Genomic DNA, 18,362 nt, shown 5'->3' with positions numbered 1-18,362 from the left:
TGGTTCTTAACCTTCAGGGCACGTCCCTCCGGAAGGAGGCCCCGGGGAAGACCCAGGACACGCTGGAGAGACTATGTCTCTCGGCTGGCCTGGGAACGTCTCGGGGTCCCCCCGGAAGAGCTGGAGGAAGTGGCCGGGGAGAGGGAAGTCTGGGCCTCCCTACTGAGGATGCTGCCCCAGCGACCCGGAAACGGCTAAGCGGGAGAAGATGGATGGATGGATGGATGGATGGATGGATGGATGGATGGATGGATGGTTCTTAACCTTTTTTGGATCGTGACCCCATTTTGATATCAAGACTTTCTGGCGACGCCAAATATATTTTTTATATTTTTAACTGTATTTTAGTTTAACTAGATTTATATATAAGTGAAAGTATAGAAATACAGTTGTTTAATATGGCGTGTTGTTTTGAAAGAAGAAGAGTATTGAAAAAAATTCAAAAATCTACCGATATTTAAATTTTTCAAAAATTTCAGGGGACCCCACATGGGGTTCCGAACCTAAGGCTGAAAAACACTGATTTAGTGGCTCCTGAAAAGATTTATTTCTTTAGTTTTTATCATTTCCGGTCATGTGATGCCTGCGGTGGGACCGAGACTGACACTTTATTTGTTAATTTTCCACTCTCTATTTCCCTGTACCTCCCTACAGGGGGTATACTCTCTATACCCCCTGTAGTGCCATCACATACCCCCATTTGAGAAACACTGCTCTAAATAAAAAAACTCAGCTTTAATCCAATTGCTTCACCATAGGAGCACATTATTGAGATCACGATAAAGCACCACATTTGCTGCTTTATTCTGGAACAAAAACCTTGTCTTCAGAGTTTGGTGAGACTTCCAATTAGAAACTTTTTAGATTTATACAAAAAACCCAATAACTCTAAGCACAGCTGTCACTTTTTAGAAAGTGTTGAGTTGAGAACAACTTGCAACAATATATTCTCAAAGGCCAAAGTAAATCTAATCAAGCATGGCCGTGACTCAGATTTTTTTTCCTGTTAAAGGTTAAAGTTCCTGGCTCCATACCTGAGGGGGCCCATGTTATATCTCCAAGGCAACACTTAACCCTTGTGCATCACATGCTGCCCTGCATTGCATTGCAAGCTTCCTCAGTATCTAGGGACAACAATTACACCACTTTATAAGTCAATATTAATTCACTTTCACACTTCTCTTGGTTAGTAACACACCAGACAAATATCTCCATTTGCCTCAAATGTTACCCAGATTAACTCTTTAAAAATTGTCAAAATTCAATGAAAATTTGAAAAAAAAATGATTAAACAACGTCCTTGAAAGAAAGTTACAACGATAATGGTCAATCTGTATAGTTATTGCATATATTTATTGCATATAATAATCTGAGTCTGTTTTTAGCTTTCAATTGTTTAAACTGTGAGTGTTGGTAGATGTTTCATCTATACGATTAACCCTCATGGCTTTCAAACATACATTCAGGAAAGCTCTTAGATTGCTCTCCCTAGAATATACACTCAGCCATTAAATTTGTTGGAAATGAAATAAGGTTCAAGTCATCAGGGAAAATCTCTCAAGCAATCCACGGTCAACTGTGTAGAGAGTAAGCTTTAATCTTACATTAACTCTGCACACGTTACAATTGACTTCAAACAGACTTTGAAATCCAGAGTGAGCAGTGAAAGCATAGAATGAGACAGAATGTCTGCGGCGCTACCAAAGGAAGGTTGGTTCTGCATGTTTGTCTCATACTATAGGGAAGTCTGGGCTTCCCTGCTAAAGATGCTGCCCCCACAACCCGACTACGGATAAGCAGGAGAAGATGGATGGATGGACTATATACACACGAATGATTTACCTTATGTATTGAATAAATCATCATGGTTCCTACAGCTTTAGTCAAATTAAATTAAACACTTTTTATTGCCATTTGAAATTAAATTAAAGACCAACTTCACAGTAAACATAGAAAAGAAAACGCCACATCAATTATATAGGGTTACGGTCTAGTGCAGGCATGCAACTGGCCCCAAAGTAAACAGACAAAAATACACAAAATGACAGTAAAATACACAAAAAAAGACTAAAATTCCAAACTCCAAAAACACAAGATGACCACAAATATCGCCAAAAATCTATAAAACAACAAAAATACAAAAAATAAAAACCAATTAGAAAAATCTTTGTTAGACAGGAAATGTTTGTTAAATTTACATTTCCTCATGTTGTTTACACATTCAAAAAAATATATAAATTATCATTTAAAATGTGATTTAGGACATTTTAAAGACAATTTAGACCTAATTTGAAGATTCATGAATTTAATGTTTTTTATGACTTTTTAAGGATCTACCCTGTGTAGTGTACACTGATGACTAAAGCTGGGTATCATGGCCAATTTTCTGTATCAATTTGATTCCGATTAATGAGGTTTTGAATCGATAAATCACGATTCGATTTCGCTTCAGTATTGATTGATTGATCTTTCACATTTTACTTGGATATTAATAAGATGGTTTTAAATTTCTGACTTAAATTGGGGCATCATACCCAGCAGAGCTTTGTCTGCATTCGCCATCGGCCATATTTGCGCTGAATGCACTCTCACGTTGCACAGGCACAGTCGTAGATGTCAACGCCATAGTGCAATAGTACTGGGGTTAGAGTTTTAAAAAATTGATTTCACCACCTATGAAATTTTCAATGAAATCGAGTCGAGATTGATTCAAATAATTTTTGTACTCAGCTCTACTGATGACTCTACAATGTGTTATTACAACCCTAGTGTGAAGGAAATATCAAATGTACTTGAATATTGTTCAAATATATGGTCTGCTGCAAATAGAACTGATATAACAAGGCTTCAAGTCGTCCATAACAAGGCGGCCCACCTAGTATTGAAGTGTCCTTACGTTACTAGTGTTAAAGAAATCCATTGTACCTTGTCTTGGCTGATGCTCCAAGAAAAAATACAATATAACCTACTATTATTTTTAAAGAAAATAATACTGACCGGTAAATCAGCTTCATTGTTTGAAAATAGAGATTTTCACTCATATTCTGCTTCTAGTTATGATATGGTCATTAAACAGCCTAGAACTAGTTTACTACAAAAGTCTGTCTCATTTAGATCATCTCAACTATGGAATAAACTGCCTAAAAACTGAGGAACTCAACAAAAGTGCATGTGTATATATACATATATATATATAAAAACACTGTTGTACATGCGAGATCGAGAGGTATTGTTCTATTACCGTTTTGATTATTGTATTTTTAATTGTATTTTATTCTATTTTTGCGATTGTATAATTATTGTAAATATGTTGCTGCATTTTAGGGACCCCAGAAAGACGAGCAACCACTATGGTGGAAGCAAATGGGGATCCAAATAAACAATAAACCAACAAATATCTTAGAACTACACCAAAAAGGAGGGGCTACCTGATACAACAATATAATAATATTGCAACCCTGAGGATTGGCCAATACCGATATTGATCCAATATAATGTCAGCACGAATCTCATAATTGTATTACCTATTTTATAGTAATGAAGTGAATTTACACAAACAGAATAGGTATGAGAAAAACTGACACATTTATTATCAATCAATGGGTCACAAATATTTTAACATTAAATATTAGAATATTCTACAGTTTAGAATGAATAAAAAATGAAAAGATGACCCTGAAAAATTATTTACTCACAGCTCATTTGTTGACTCCACCAATAAAAAATCAGTTGTTGACAAATGGTCATTTGAGTTAAACTTCAAAAGGTTTCATACATTGCATTCTGGGATGTGGAGTCTTGTAGAAGAATGCAAAGACTGCATCAAAGCAGAAAAATTACTTTGATAAGTTTTTTTTATCTTATTTTTTAATCAACAATTCCTGTGATTTCTTGTGTTTCTTTGCCAAACAACAAAGACAGTGATTTATTTGAGGTTATTTTCCTGGAGGGCAACAGTTCTGGCACTTATAGATGTCTCATCTGCAGCAGAAGATGTTCTTTGTAATGTGTCCTATTAAGCAAAATGGAAATTTTGCAAGCTTTCCATGGACGGTGGAATAGCAAACAATGGCAGATAAAACCAACTACTAGGAAGCCAAGAGCCTTAGGTTCTCTAGTAAAAATATCTAGATTTTTCTCTCTGGTTAATCATAAATAAACCAATTCTTTTCTGGGGTCTTTTGTTTTGATGCTAGACAGGTTTGAAGAACTTTGTGCATCAGAGAGAATTTGAGTAAGTGGTAGCCTAACTACACATCCAAGTGCATGCCTATCTAATAGATGTGGGTTTGAACTATCACAAAAGCTGCAGGCTGCACTCCGAGGCACATGTGTCCTTTCAAAAACTACTCCAATGGCAATACCACTTTTATTTGGGAGTTTTTTTTCTCCCCATTGTAGCTAATGCATGTTCATTTGGAATTGTTTTTTTCTTCTTAAGGATTTTATATTTTGATAGCGCTTCGAGATGACTACTAATGCAATTTTAGCTATATAAATAAAGTTGAATTGATTTGGCCATATGATTTTTTTCTTCCTCTGATCCCATACATGAATCCACCACCAAAAACAGGTTGTTTATGCAAATGAAGGGTCATGTTATGTTACTCAAGCGCGACACTCAAGAGGAGGTCAGAGGTGGACAATTTAAAGAGATGGCTCTATATGTGCAGAAGATCAGAGGCAGAGTGGATGAGTAAAAGCACCGATTTGTGAATTTCTGTGATTATTTCTTTGAGTCTGTATCTTTCACTCTAAGTAGCTGTAATTCTATTACCTTTGGAAATGTGTAAAAGAAACACACCTGAATTTCGAAAAAAAAAAACACTTAAATATCGCAGAAAAGTTTTCACGTTTTCATGAGCATGTTTTTCCGATGTTTTGATATTGAAATGTATCGCAAAAGAGTCATGGAAACACTTCTTCCACAATTACACATCACAGGACGTGAAGTACCTGGTCACATGATCACTTCTCTTTAAGAAAACATGGCGCGGTACGTGTGGACAGAAAAAGAGACCAAGTCATTTCTGAACATTATACTTATACTTAAAAATGATTACCATCACATTAGACATTAAACAATAAAGGAATGCAGAGTGTTTGGAGCATCCTTCTTCCTGCAGAATGAGATTTGACAACAGTTACAAAGCTCCTGCCCAAGACAACAGCTATGTTCGAAATGTCATACTAACGTACTATTCATATTAAGTCTGATGTCAAAATGAGTGTGTACGGTAGTGTGTTCACATTAGCTGGTATGAAAAAATTGAGTATGCAAGCAATACTCGTATGTATACTATTTCCAAAGGTGAAGAATCACAGAAATATTTAGCCTCAGTGTGCTTCAGGTTTTTGTTGTTGTAGGTTCATAATGCATCTTGGGAAACTTGGAAGTATACGTCAGTGGGAGCGGTCATCATCTTAATCCTCCTAACCATAGACAATATATATTCCTTGAGCTTGTAGTGCTTAGTACAGTGTGCGCCATTTAAAACACAGCCAACTTCAACGGAAACACGTTCAAAGCGCAATTTTAGAAATATCGCTTTCATTCTGAGAAAAACTATAACGGAAACACAGCTTCTGTTTTTCAGTTCTACTAGTAAATTCTATATTCTGTCATATGTCGTTTGCTGTTGTGTTCCAAACACTACTTAATGATTTTAAATTAGCATTTATGTAAACTGAAAATAATAAATGTAGTTTCCTCTTTGGACAATTCAAAATCATTGTAACTTTTGAAGGGTTTGTTAATGCTGCAAATGCACCAAATAAAAATTCATTAAGTTGTAATGATGAAATGGGATAAAACAATCACATGAAAATCTATTTTAATCAAACAAAATCTCTAATGGTAAAAAATGCTAATGGTGACTAATGTAATGCAACAGTGTCTCAAAGCGTGTGCCTTCTGGAAGAGAAAGCTCTCGGACCGTTATGGTATTCAGCACAGATTTTATTTGATAACGCAGAGGCTGGAGTTTAAATGTAATGACTAATATCACCATAATTAGATTTAAATGAGTGTGCACATCTCGAAGATGTAGGCTGAAGAAGTGCACGTGTTCAATGAGCATTGGAGGTGCCGACAACAACTGGACAAGAAGAAGCTGAGAGTGTTTAGAGAGACAGGTTGAAAAAGTTCCCATGGACACATGCATCAGTATGCAAAGATGTGGAGTGTGTGTTTTACATGAATATGCATCTGTACGGGGACCCACAGCCGAGAGAGAGAGAGAGAGAGAGCGAGAGAGAGAGAGAGAGAGAGAGAGAGCAGCATGTCCACTTGCAAGTAAATGAACCAGCAAATGTCTCAGCGTGAACACATCAATGTTAAGTGCTCTTCTTCAACAGAAAAAGTTAACTCACACCTTGTAGCTGTTGCTAAGAGAGCGTTAGAGAGAGAGCAGAAGCCCTTATCTCACGCTATGAAAGATAGAAGAAAGTAGAAAATGTTACTTTGATTCATTTTACAGTTTTAGTATCGAGCATTGTGGAGTTTCTCCTGATATGCCCTGATTCTGCTGCTAATGTGAGTCACTGTGTATTGTCAGCATGGCTACAGTAAGATGAAAACATTACCAAACAGCCTGACCTCATGTTTTGAGTTGTATAGGAAAGTGTTGTATGCGTAATGTATGTATTTTATTGTTCTCATCTTTAAGAAGAGCTTCATACACGACAATGAAAGTTGGCCTTCATTTTTCTTTTTTTTTAACTTGACCTCTAATGTCACAAAACGGTTCCAGTACACCAAGATGTTTTATTATTATAATTAATTAAAAAAAATACTTTTTTTTTCTCCTGGGATGTTGATAAAGTCAACCCTTGCTATTAGTCGGTATTATGACATGCAAATAAATATTTTTTACTGCCCTCAAAAAAGCTGTAATTTGTTTTCGCAGAAGTGTCAAATGGTAGAAGTTCTAACATCTATTGTTCCTCACACCAGCCTCACAGTCAATAGTCAGTCACCAGTTTAACAGAAACACTGTTTGCTCTGATAGAATGTGACATGCTTAAGCTCTCGCTCTAATTTCCCCATAAATATCCAAATATCTCACAAACAGAACAATCTTTCGCCATTATAATTCCATTTTTAAACAGAAAAACACTGGTTTTCTGGTTTTTATGGTTTCTGTATTTCTGTTTTAAAGTCAGTAAAACAAAATAATCACACTGTTTATTTGTTATTTTTGAACAGAAAAACCAAAGAACGAAGGGCACACAGATTTCCTACAAAACTGTATTTGAGCATTACTGTATGTGAGAATTATGCTTGAGTACTGTGACAGATGTTTAATGGGAATATCTGTGTTTTTGTCTCTAAGGGGACTATACACAGCTCGTATATCTTTACTGTGATGGCCCAGGCACAAGTGTTTTCCTGCTTCCGTCACATCAACGTGAAATGTTGATAGCATGGCAATCACGAGGTCGAAGGCTGTTTGGTAGGCTGTTCCTTACAGCCAACTCTGCTCATTGATTTGCTTCTTGGTTTTAAAGGGTTTAGGTTTCCTAACGATTCACCTGCGGTTCGTTTCCTCTTTGACCAGAAGTACTGTACCCTTGGGACGTTACTGTATGCTATATTAGACTTTCTGTTTGGCCTATCACTGATACTGTGAAGTCCAGACACAATTGGATACTGTCAAATAATCAAATAAAAGATCACCCATTTCCTGGAGGGTATCGCTTTCATTATTTTATATCCAATAGCCAAGCCAGTACTGTATATACGGTACGTACATTAAAGAAAGGTAAGTTTGAGGTTTGTGTGCTAAGTATTTTCCTATAGTTTGAACTTGAATGTCCATCGATCTACTTGTTTGTTCCCTATACACACTTATCCAATGCAAAGTGATAGGAAAACTTTAAAAAACTGCATATTTGTTAACCTTTAGAAGACTTAGAAAGAAGCAAAAATCATGGCTACAGTAATTTGACAGCAGTTAAAAACATTACCAAACAGCCTGACCTCATGTGTTGAGTCATATAGGACAGTTTTTGCGTAATGTACGGTATATTTTATTGTACAGTAGTCCCTCGTTTATCGCGGGAGTTACATTAAAAAATAACCCACAATAAGCGAAATCCACGAAGTAGTCAGCTTTGAGTATGTTGATAACATTTCTCTATTGTTTAAACACTCTCAAAGTTCAAACCTTCATAGATTTTAAAACATAAACCCTTTTTCAAATATACAGCACTTCAGAGTCACAAGGCTAGCGATCAGACATTGATGCCGAACGCAATCAGAGTCTTTGTTGACAATGACGTCACGTCAACACGGACACCGGTCTGTTCATCCATTCAATCATGGAGTAGAAGCTGTGTGTGACCACCTGGAGCTGTATGACACGGCCTTTATAACCAGGACCGGACCCGGATTTGGTGTGGAGGAGAATTAGCGAGGAGGTGGTAGTAGCTGGTAAAAGTTCTCTCTGTAGCACTGAGCTAGGATAGCATTAGCCACTAATCACACCGGCTTTTTTCACTGATGGTTTATGTTTATGAGAGGAGAAAAAGGAGCGCAGCTCCTCGCTTCAGCAAGCAGTAAAACTCACCCAGTTGGATGTGTTGCTGGTGGGTGAACGCAGCATTAGCCAATCAGGACGCAGAACACAATGCACATTCATACGCTGTAAAAAAAAATGCATCCAAAATTGCACTGTAGAAAAAATCCGCGAGACACCAAGGCGGCGAAAGGTGAACCGAGTTATAGCGAGGGACTACTGTATTCATTTTTAGGATGGGCTCAATATACAACAATGTTGGGCTTTATTTTTTTTTAACTTCACCTCTGATGTCACCAAACTGTTCCACTACACCAAGACATGTTTTATTCTTACAATTAATTAAAAACATTTCCTTAAAATAATTCCTATTTATAATTCCTGTTGGGTTTTTTCTCCTGAGATGTTGATAAAGTCAACCCTTGCTATTAAATTTGCTAATAACATTGATAATATGATAAATTATGACTTATAAACTAAAACCTTGATGGTCCTAATCTCAATGCAAATAACTACATTTTTTAAATCGCAAATCTGTTACAGATTGAGTCTTAGTTTTCAGTATTCCTTATTCCTACATAAACATTTGTCATTTTCTCCCCGTCATCACTTATGTAGATTTTACTATTTTAACTCAGCTCTAAATGACGTCGTTTATCTATTTGTCTTTTTCATTTCATATTCTCTCCAATCGTAGCCTAATCTCACACTAAGTAGCGGGTTTTGATTTGATTCATGGGCTTTCGACAGATTCAATATGAGGCACCCATTTAACACAATTGGTTACATTTCATCTAAAGCTTAAAAAATGCCAAGCAATTTCGATGTTTAGCTAAAATGTTTCTATCGATTTGATGGATCATTGCATAGCCAAGGGATATACTGAGTAAAGGTGTACATCACCAGTTTCTTGATGATACCACATTGCTTCTTGGTTTTCAAGGGTTTAGGTTTACTAACGTGCGCGTTTGTTAACCTTTAGAAGACTATGAAAGAGCAAAAATCATGTAATACATTTCACCTAAGCACAAAGAAAAACAGACAAGTAGGATAGATACTTTTTTTCATATGAATTGAAATCCCTGGAGTATTCATCTAGTTACACACAATAGCCAAAGAGCCGTATTCAGTTGATGCGACCTCAAAAAACCAAAGATGTTTTCGCTCCTCTGCATTAATAGCTGAGCAAGAAGAAGTGTGATATCAGTCTGCTTTTATAATGGTTCTCTACATCACAGACATAACTCTGTTCATTGGACATCTTAAACACAGCACAAGGTCTTTTGGCCCAGTCTGATTTGGGAGTGTGGGAGAAGTGGATTGGCTATTATCTCAGAGGGCTGCTATCCAGGAGCTTCGTGGGCTACAGCCAGACCTCAGGTGCACTGTTGTACACAGAGGAGATTGAGTAAACAGAAGATAAGTGAGATCGAGGGATGTCTCTATAGAGCTGCATCACAGAGTGATTCCTCACTATTAAGTTCCTCGACTCGCCTCTATTTTCTTCACCCCTCGTCCTCCCCCTGCTATCTTTAGGGTACGGGAAGACATCAGTCCAGGTTAAGTGTTTGGTGTTTAAAGGACATCCTGGGAGACAGAATGGGAGTCATTTTGATCCATCCTCTATGCATAACATCGCAGGGCACTACCCTCAAAAGCCCAGCTAATGAAAAGCAAGTACTTGCTGTTAAACTGTGCACTCTATACGTGACAATAGGAGCTGGTGTCCACTATGCGGCTGCAGTCAATTCAGCAGCTTGTCCAAGAGCAGCCTGAGTCTATAGTAAATAAATAGACTGCACTCATAGAATGCTCCATCACTGACCATGCTAGCAGCACAGACAGCAGACAGACAGGTGGCATGTGGTGGCCTCTCGCTATCTGCATGGGTGGAGCAGCCATTTTAAATGTGACTCCCAATTTAGTTTATTAAATTAATTCACTAAAACCATGATAACGCTGTTTTTAAGTCAGTGATACTCAACATGTGGCTCTTAATTAAACTCATTCAGTGTCATTTGTCAATTGCGTTTTATCACGGAGATTACAAGAATACACCCGGGTCCCTCGTCAATATCTAAGACCAACTGGTGCCCTGAAGGTGGCATGCGAGATTAGCCACTGATGCTACCATTAGCTAAGCAGGAGCGAGGGAGATTATGGCGCTACGGAGTGATATTGTGACGTATCCAGCAGCTCACAGCTCCACATACTAACACAGAACATGTGTGGACCAGAGTGGATTATTCATAATGTTGCGATGGTGAGATAAAACCATCAACTAACCGGGCTATCTCTGCATGTCAGGAGGAAGCGAAAGTAACGTCTGTGTGATTGACGGGGGGGTTAGATACAAAATACAGTAAGCAAAACTTTCAACTGTGAGCCAGATAGCAAAATAATAATAATTTTGTCATCAAAAGCATTGTCTGTGTTATTTTTTTTTAGAAGGAAACCAATGTTCAGATGTTATAATTTTCAATAAAGCAAAACAAAGTCACTGTGACAGTTTTTTTTAGCAAAAGTCTGTTTTATCAGCTTTTTGCTCTAAAAATTCAACTGCTGATTACGAATGAACAAAACAAGCCAGAAACCAAAAAAAAAATATGATGAAAGTAGAGAGTTTAATCTTTCAGAATCTGGCATCAGATTAGTACAAAGTCTTATTCTTATTATATTCTTTGGCCATTTTGCAACTTCCTTTGTCCCATTTATGCACCCCCCACCCCCCAACCACCAAAAAAAAAAAAAAAAATATCACACTTTTTGTTTTTTGTTTTTCAGATTTTAGCTTCCATTTGCGAATAAATTTCCATTTTTCCTAATTTGTGTCCATTTTTGCAAGTTCTTTTTCACACGTGTCCAATTTTTGTCAATTATTTAACCATTTATTGCCACTTTTCATCTAAATAAGCTACCTTTAGTCCATCAAATATCACTTTTTTACCTTTTTTTCCTAGATTTTGCCTCTTTTTGTTCCACCGTTTTGTTGTTTTTCATTATCATTTCCCACATTTTGCTCATTTAAGCTACATTTTGCCATTAAATACCGCCATTTCCCTCTTTTTCTCAAAGTTTCTTGGCACTCTTGACTGCTTTTGGCTCATTTTAGTCACTTTTCACTCTTTTCTTGGCACGTTTTTGACAATTTTGGACCATTTTTTTTGCCACCTGTTAATCATTTTTTTGTCACTTACACTTTACTCATCGCTGTTAACTCTGTTTACCTTTTTGGAACGGCTGCTTCGTCAAATGTCTGGCTGTGATTGGCTTGATCACCATTCAACTGGACCAATACGTTTTCAACAATGAATCCCTCTGTAAAAAGTGAGGGGGAGGATTTTTAGTGTTTATGAAAGTGCGGGTGTTGCATCTTCCATATCCTCCACGGGTGAGATGCGGTTGGCTGTCTGGCTCGACAAGTAAAGAAAGTGAACAATATTAGAAACGATACATTTATGAACAAGGAGAATCTATGGCTGCACACAAACAAAGGGTTTTAAAACAGGAGGTGATGAACGTGATGAGAGAGTTGTGCAGGAACATATTGTAGGCTCCAGATAATAAACACTGCACTTTACCCAGAATGAGTAGAGGGAGCCTTGAGGGGACGCCACGCCTACATAAGCAGTGTTTCTGAATTTCACAACAACAACATGGAAAATGTGTAGGCTGGTAATGATTTGATCCATTTTAAATGAAAGGCAGAACACAATATTATGTTGAAAAAATAAAAGATGCAGATATAAGATTAGATAAACTGGTAAAGTAACCTAATCAGATAAACTCTGCTTTACTTAAAAAGGTCGTTAAACGGAAAAATAAAAATGTCACAGAGTTACATCACGCTGGTAGCCATGAGTTCTCACTTTTGCGTGGCTAATACAAAGATACATCGCTGTGAGCTTCCCCTCTTCTTTTTCTGCCACATTCCTTTCAGCCTCATTAAAAACTGTAAAAATCATCCATAAGCAACTGGCAACTTATTATATGTTTTGGTCATTTTTAGTTTATGCTTCAGATTGAATTCAGTCATTAGATTTATAAATGAATAACAAACTCCTCTCCAGCCAAGAGAAATATCCCTGTCCAATTTTCAACACACTTATTTATTTTTTTCTCTCTGTTGGGGACAAGTGACAGAAGCCCAACGTCATTCATCATTGGTCAGCTTGAAATCAGGCAGAGATAATGAAGTAAGTGAAGATTTGTAATTGGCAACAAATGCTAAAGAAAACAAACAATAAATACGTTATACGTATAATTTGACCTCTGTCTTTTCCAGGCACAAATACTGTATTTGGTTTCACACAAAGTATATTTTACAAATCAAAGAAGTATATCTTTTACTGATAAAGGAATAATAAGGCTGTAAATTGCAGAGCAAAGATGGACAACTTTGATCACAGTGGGGGCCAACAAGGGCCACATTATGAAAATTCATGTCAGCATTGAAAATCTAACTGAATGTATAATTTAGAATTAATGGTCAGCATTTAGAAATATAACATTGTCATTTTTGTAAACTTTTGTTGTTGTTTTATGTGTCATTTTGTGTATTTTCCTCTCATTTAATGTATTTTTGTGGTCGTTTTATGTGACTGTTGTAATTTTGTGTGTTTTAGAATCTTTTAGTACATTTATTTCTCTTTAGTGCAGATTTTGTGTGTTTTGAGTAATTTTGTTTATGTTTTTTATTGTTTTCAAATATTGTTATGTTATTCTCATCTATTTTGTTGTCATTTCACTTGTTTTTGTTGTAATTTTGTGCTTTTTGTATAATTTAGTATATTTTTTTCTCTTTTGTACAGATTTGGTGTCATTTTAAGTCATTTTATGTATTTTTCTTGAGTCACTTTGAGTGTTTTTAGGTGTAAATTTGCACATATACTTTGGAGTCTGCACATAATTATACAGAGGGCCACATGTGGCCCACATGTGGCCCCCAGGCCTCCAGTTGCCTATGTCTGTTTCAGATGAACACTTTTTCACCATACGTTAAGACTTCTTAAAGAGCCTGTCCTTTTGTGTTGTGCTAGGTTTGCAAATGAATTCCATCACTTTTCTCAGGCTGAATTCATGTTTACTTGATTCCTCGGCTTATGAAATGAAACCCACCTGCTGCAGAAGCCACAGCAGCTTATTCACCGCTCCGTGTGGGTACGTGTACGTGTAATAAGGAAGATTACGCTTACGCTCGTCTGATGCTCAAATCTTGGCTCTGGCTTCATGTTGGCATGTCACCATGGCTAAAGCCAATCAGCTCTATGAATTACACAAATATGGGCGAGTAAGTACAGCTCTCCTTCTTATTATTTCACCTGGTATGGCTTAGATGTTCAGCTGGTCCTGCAGATGGGCCACAAACAAAAGTGCGTGTGTTTGTACGTGTGACGTTTCGGCAGCAAAAGTTATCGAAAGATAACATTTAAAGGAGAAAATGCTAATTCTTCAGAGCCTGCTATTAGGATTATAAATCTCATGAAATGCAACTGAATCTAAAGAGGTGAAGGCAGCGCGCCTATAAAGTCAGAAGCTCATTTTCTTTTCATTTAGTCCCAAGTAGTGATTTCGCAGCTTGGATCGATGCCTTGGTAATAAATAAATAAAGCTAACAACATTGTGTATGTGTTTCTTTGAGATTAGACCACATTAGAATTAGACGTCACCATATTTCAATGTGAGAAAAGCAAACAGGGGCGAGGAGAAAGAAGTCATAAGGCTTTCTTTTTTCTTTTTCTGCTAGTATAAGCCCATTACAGAAAGTAAAGTAACTCCTCATTTCCATCCACTAAAGCTGATATTTTGACACTGAATTGGTTTTTATAATAAAGTAAAAGGTGTTATGCTGAGAACACATTCCCCTGGCAAGGCTTTATTTTAGAATACTATATACCAGGTATGGGCAACACGGTCTAGTAATGGGTTGCCCATAAAGTAAATGTACATAGTGATTCCAAAAACACACAAAATGACAGAAAAATAAGCGAGATGACAAAAATACACAAAAATGACTAGAAAAACACAGGACACATTAATAAGAAGTTTTACTCAAAAAACACAACAAAATTGACACCAAAAACACACAAAATGAGAGCAAAATCCCCAAAAAGGCTACACAAATACCCCCAAATTGTCTCCAAAAACCGAAAACAACAAATATCACACAAAAATTACTATAAAAACACAGAATGACAACATAAGGTGGGTTTCCATTTCCCTTGGAAATGCGCAAAATCTAAACAGCACAATAAAAACTAGTGATGGAAACACATGAATTTCGAAAAAACACTCAAATATCGCTAAAAGGTTTTTACGCTTTCATGAGGAGGTTTTTCAGACCTTTTGATATTGAAATGTGTCGCAAAAGCACCATGGAAACACTTATTCTGCATATACACATCACAGGACGTGGCGTACCTAGTGACATGACCACCGAGAAGCGGTATGTGTGGACAGAAGACAAGACATTTCTTAGAATTATACTTAAAATTATTACTGCCACATTAGACGGGAAACAACAAAGGAATACTTTGTGGTATAAGGAGCAAAGTCTCGCTGGATGAGATTTCCAAAACAACCTTCACGTTCAAAGCGCAATTATAGTTTGTCGAAATCTTAGAAATATTGCTTTTATTATGCAAAAATCTGTAATGGAAACACCCAAAAATACAAGAACATACAAAATGAAAGAAGAGTACATACAAAAATACACAAACCCTTTGTTATCACCTGTATTAATGTCCTAATGCTGAAATGAATGTTGATCATTTGGCCCTCCGATCAGAAAATCACATCAGAAAAATGTATGATTTGTCTTAAGTATAATTTAGAATCTGAGGTCAGCATTTAGAATGGAACAAATGTGGGCATTATATCATCATTTCTGATTTCTTGTATTTTTGTTGTTATTTTGTGTATGTTTTTTGTGTTTTTAGTATATTTTTTGTGCAGATTTTTTGTGTTTTGAGTCATTTTGTTTGTTTTTTTAAATATTTTTCTGTTATTCTCGTGTATGTCTGTTTAAATTTTGTGTATTTTGTTCGTTTAACAATTTTTTTCCCTCTCTTTTGTGTATATTTGATGTCATTTTGTGTGTTTTGAGTCATTTTGTGTATTTTGGTTTTATGTTATTTAAAACTATTTTCCTGCTATTCCTGTGTATTTTTGTAGTCCTCCTATGTGTTTTTGGTGTCATGATGATCGCTCATCCCTCGCATGCAGCTAAAAAAATCCAGTTTTCACCTCATGCTCGTCTGTGTTGTGTTTCTGTTTTCTGTTTTTCACTTCAACTGAACCAAGAGAAGAAGGAGCAGAGTCCAAGTATCAGAAGGCAGTTTATGAATCATTAAGGAAAGAGGAGGAATTAATACTGCATAGCTTTTTAACCACCAACAAGTGTTAAATTGGATTCACTAGTGGATGCTATTGAGTGTGTCTTTCATATCGTCTATGCAGCGTTGCCACGCCCTGCACCACAGTGTGAATACACACATGCATATGCACGGCCACATACGTAAACACACACCATTTCTCCGTTCTTGGGGGTGACACAGTAAAGAATCCCGTGGAACGTCTTCCTCATCCTCCTCCTTTCACAGACTCCACAGCACAGCGCTCTCTCCTCAGCCCTTGAGGATAATTAGCCCTCTATCTACAGACACACTGTTGGTTTCCTCTAACTAAGGAGGAGCAGGCTCATGCATCCTCCGATCACTCCAGACCTGAGTTGGGTCGCCTCTCCTAATGATCCACTAAAAGCCTGGAACCATATCAAAGGGAGTTGGTGTGTGCTCGCTTTCGTGTGTCTGGAGGTGTACGTGTTTGTACGAGCATTTGGGGTGAGCCGTGCAGGCGTGCACTCATTTGCGTAAGTGTGTGTGTGTGTGTGTGTACCCGCCTCACACACTGGGTATTGTGCATTAGATCAAAGCTTTAAACCCCTCTGGGCTTGACACACTCTAGCAAGGCTGCTGCAGTGTTGAAACTGAGCTGCAGTAATTCTGCTGATACTGTGAGCTGCTCTTATAAAGAAGAAAAAAAAATTGAGAGGGGGAGTGAATGCTTTTTTGTACAATGGGGATCACAGACTCCCATTGTTCTGCTGATGTTGTGTGTGCATGTCTGTGTGTGTGTGTGTGTCGATAGGAAGAAGAGAGATGGTAAAGGAAGTGATCTGTGTTCAGTTACAGATCTCACCTCTCGTGATCCCTTCCTGAATCACTCCCCAGAGAAACTAGGATGTCAGGGCGTCTACAGAAGGATGGAGGGCACGGCACGGGTGACTGTTCAGAAAGAGCTCTGCTGACGGCCACTGGTAAACCCATACAACCGCAAAAAATGAATACGGCAAGCTAAAGCCTCGTCGTCCCACTGGGACTACAGCAACACTGTGCTGAACAGGATGTACCACCATCCCCAGACACAGTCAGATTATACAGAGAAAGTTTGGGAGTCGGGGGAGGTTGGGGGTGGGGGTGGGGCGTGATTTATCCATCAAACTAAAGTGACAGCGGTTGATGAGGCGATGCAACAAAACTCTGTATCAAATGGCAACCGCAACGTCTAATGTATTTAATCAACTTTATATCACATCTATAGAGCATGTGTGTCAAACTTAAGGCCCTTGGACCTATTTTGGCCCGTCAGAGCATCTAGTCCAGCCCACAGAAAGATTTTGTTCAAAGTAAATATTACAACAAAAGCACAACACTTTGTAAAAATACAACAAAAATACATCATTTGCAGTAATATTGAACTGCCATTTTTTTTTTTCTTCCTAAAGCCTGGAAAATTCCTGCAAATTATCCAACAGAATTCTCGTTAGTTGCGAATTCAAGGAATTTTGATCAATTGCTTAACATTCAAGAGTACAAAGTGGTTTTTCTGGTCCGGCCCAGTTGAGCTCAAACTGGGTTGTATGTGGTCCCTCAACTAAGATGCGTCTGACACCCCTGCTATACAGCTTTGTTCAGACAGTGCAGTACGGTGGTTTACTGGCTAGAACTGGAGCTTAACACTCAGCAACTCCCTGGAATGAAGCTGGATTTCTCTTTGTGAGTTATCCTCTCCTCCTCTTTGGTACCTGCATGTCTGTAGAGTAGATTTGCCATTTGTGGTGACATACTTGGATTTAGCATCTCCAGGTTAACCCTTTAGTTCAGTGTACATTTTTACAATGTCTCTACCCAATGCATAAACTGCATATTTTACTCTTAAATAAAGTAGCGTATATTACAGGGCGGGACGATATGGGAAAAAAATTATATCACAATTTCTTTTTTGCAAAATCAACATCACAATTTTTCAATTTAGATTATTCAGACTGGTTATCTACTAGTTCCAAGTACAGTTAACATCAAATAAAATAGAAAACGTTAAGTTCTTTTAGTCTTTTTCAGAAAATGAAAAACAACTTTAACATTCTCATTCTTTATATCGCAATCCCTTAATAAATATCAGATAATAATGGTTTTGCATAATGAGGACTTTCTGGGTGGGTCTTATCTTATTTGTATAATTTAGGTGCGTGTTTACTGGGTCTCCACATTTGGGGGAAAAAGTGGAAGAAATCATCAAAATGTGTTTAATATATTACCAATAAACACAATTAAAAGAAAACAGTTGTTTTTTTTGTTTTTCTAGCACAAGCTATGGTGATGTTTAGCAGGATGTGACATTGCAACAACACATCATCAGTAGGGTAAAACTAACCTGTCTCACAATGATCTAGACCCAGCTCACGTTCCCTGTTAGTGCAGCGTTTTCATTAGTTCCCTCAAGATTTCTTTGATTTTCTTCTATATTTAGGTTTTGTAGTGTTCTTCTCCACTGTTTTCCGAT

This window comes from Gouania willdenowi, chromosome 5 (genome assembly GCF_900634775.1).
Source record: "Gouania willdenowi chromosome 5, fGouWil2.1, whole genome shotgun sequence".
Taxonomy (NCBI): domain Eukaryota; kingdom Metazoa; phylum Chordata; class Actinopteri; order Blenniiformes; family Gobiesocidae; genus Gouania; species Gouania willdenowi.
This window is presented reverse-complemented; position numbering follows the sequence as displayed.